We start from the raw sequence: 3,041 nt of genomic DNA, 5'->3' as shown, positions 1-3,041 counted from the left end.
CTACCAGTATACTCTACCAGTATACTCTACCAGTATACTCTGCAGTGTGTAGTCAGGGTTTTCAGGTCAAAATGACGGGTCACCTCGCTCATTCCCACGACCCTGCATCCCACATGCAAGGGGAAAGGCCCCTTCACTGCTAGTAGGTGGATGCTATGCTGGCTGACCTGTGTGTCACATCTCATAATTTTTAGACGCTGGGCGAGGAACTCTGCAGAAAGAAACATTGTGGCCTTCACATATATACAGGTAGGGGAAAGTCCTTTCCCAGCTAGTAGGTAGATGCTGGTTTGGCTGACCTGTGTGGGAAAGAAATTAGCAATGTCATGCAGTACATCACATGATTCTGAGCTTCTGGCTGAGACACTGCAGAAARAAATACTGAGATTCTTATTACAACTTTAATAGTGACAACGTTTCRGTATAAGGAAGGACTATATATTGTGCATGCCTTTTTGTGTCTCTAGGCCTATGTTGGATCACAGTGGTGCCAACCAGGGTAAATGCCTGTGTGTGATTCCAGAGCATGAAGTCAATCTGAGCATTGTCATAGCATTATAACAGCGTGGCAGCGGCTGGCGGCGGGGCTGGCGGGCGGGTTGCCAGTGGGGGTGGCGGGCGGGCTGGCGGCGGGGGTGGCGGCGGGGGCTGAACGCCTCAGCAGGTGCTGCCGGTCAGCTGGAAATGATGGATGATGGCGGGAAGGAAGGAAGATTCTTCTCTGTCAGAAACACCACCGCTCCCGTTTGTCAGGCAGCCCCTGGAGTGTCTTTAGTAGGCCACACACACACACCAGCAGGCGTGAAACAGCCCTGAAACMCAACAATGGTTGAATGTTTTATGGAGTGGTTGGGCCCGTTATGCTCTCTCCATCTGAGGGAAAATSGTGTCTTTTAACAGGTCCCCAGGCGCCTGTCCTAGACCGTCTGTGTAGTGTTGGTTTCCCTTCTCCAATCTCTCCCTCCCTCCTTTCATCTATCTCTTATCCATCTCTCTCTCTCTCTCTCCTCCCTCTGTCCCTCTCCCTTCTCACTGCCTCTGCTTTCTCTCTCCCTCCCCCTCTCACTCTCCTCCCTCCCCGCTCTCTCCTCCCCCGCCTCTCCTTCTTCCTCATCCTCTCAACGATACTGTCTGTTAGGCCGTTTCACACTGCATCTTTTATGTGTTGCGGTGTTGCTCTCTCTGTGACTTTACCATCATTCTCATTTCTCAACACCATGACTCATGGTTACAGTCAGATCATTGTAACATTGCGTAGTGAGAACAAACCTTCAAAGATTTGTGTATTTTAGTCAGCATATATAGGTGTGCCAAGTAGCCTGTCTCTGTCTCTACACTGCACAACTCTAGCAGCAGCTCTGTCTATACATTGCACAGCTATACAGCAGGCTTCAGCCAAGAATCAGCGTGTTATGAGCTTGCCAGGGAGATAATGGGGCTATATTTACATTTTAAGTCATTTTTGGAGACACATTTATCCAGAGTGACTTACAGGACAATTAGGGTAAGTGCCTTGCTCAAGGGCACAATGACAGATTTGTCACCTAGTCGGTTAGTGAATTCTAAAATAGCAACCTTTCGGTTACTGAGCCCCACGCCTTAACCAATATGCTACCATTAAGTGCTTTACTTATACGGGGCAAGAGGAAGAAGTGATTTGCAGGCGCACATTTCTCGCTCGTTAATTAGATTCAGAAGGGGAAAGGCGTCTGCCCTCGTCACTCTCCCTTTTTTCCTGCCTCAGGTTAAATGTGCTGTTCCCACTCGTCTGACTCCCCCCTGCTCCCCCTCTTTTCTTCTCCCCCCTTCCCCTCTCCTCTCCTCCCTTCCCTCCATGATGTATTCAGTTCACTTCCCAAGATGTATCCTGTCCCTGTTAGATTTTCTTGGCCCGCTGAGAGGAGCTAGCTGTCAGGAGGAGAGAGTTTGTGCTTGTTCGCTGTGAAAAATCTTTCCCCACTGTCTTAGCGACGTAAGCTACAGTAAATCATGGTGGGAAGGTGTGGATTCTGGCAGTGTCGGAGCTCTTCGCTCGCCCACCGTGGGAGTAAGTGGCTTTTGACCCAGACACTAATCGTTGTGCCACTGCCCCCCCTCCGGTGTTTGATGTTCTTTTGAGTTAAGTTAATGTCTCACTCTTTGGTGTTCAGGGCCTTCAACGTTTTTTAAAAGCTTCATCGCGTTCACAGAAACAAGATTGTATTCAAGCCTTTTTTTTAAATATTTATAACTGTGTCTTTTCCCCCTTTGGCACTGCTAAGCCAGGCCGAGCTGTAGGCCTACTGGGCTGGACGGTTATGCATCCTCATAGTTGTGGAACTGCTGCTGGAAAGCACCAATGTGATATAAAATATCCAAGCCACCCAGTTCAGGACGGATTATCTATAGTCTAATAGTTGTGAATCAGGCATTTCATATACGCATGCGTATACACACTCGTGTCTGACCTACATAACCATCAAAAGTTTGGGACAAACCTACTCTCATTCGAATTTTTTTTCTTTATTTTTTACTATTTTCTACATTATATAATTATAGTGAGATATCCAAACTATGAGATAATTAACACACTATGGTCACGTAGTAACCAAAAAAAGTTGTTTAAACAAATCTTTAAATATATTTTTAGATTTTTCAGAGCCACCGTCTTTGTCGTTATGACAGCTTTGCACACTCTTGGCATTTTCTCAAAGCTCACCTGGAATGCTTTCCAAAAGTCTTGAAGGAGTTCCCACATATGCTGAGCACTTTGTTGGCTTCGCTTTTCCTTTCACTCTGTGGTCCAATTCATTCCAAACCATCTTATTGAGTTGAGGTCGGGGTGATTTGTGGAGGCCAGGTCTATCTGATGCAGCACTCCATCACTCTCCTTCTGGTCAAATAGTCCTTACACAGCCTGGAGGTGTGTTGGGTCATTGTCCTATTGAAAACAAATTGATAGTAGCTCCCACTAAGCACAAACCAGATGGGTGGCGTCTCGCTGGCATAATGCTGTGGTCGCCATGCTGGTTAAGTGTGCTTTGAATTCTAAATAAATCACT

Source organism: Salvelinus sp. IW2-2015, unplaced genomic scaffold (assembly GCF_002910315.2).
Source record: "Salvelinus sp. IW2-2015 unplaced genomic scaffold, ASM291031v2 Un_scaffold5185, whole genome shotgun sequence".
Classification (NCBI taxonomy): domain Eukaryota; kingdom Metazoa; phylum Chordata; class Actinopteri; order Salmoniformes; family Salmonidae; genus Salvelinus; species Salvelinus sp. IW2-2015.
This window is presented reverse-complemented; position numbering follows the sequence as displayed.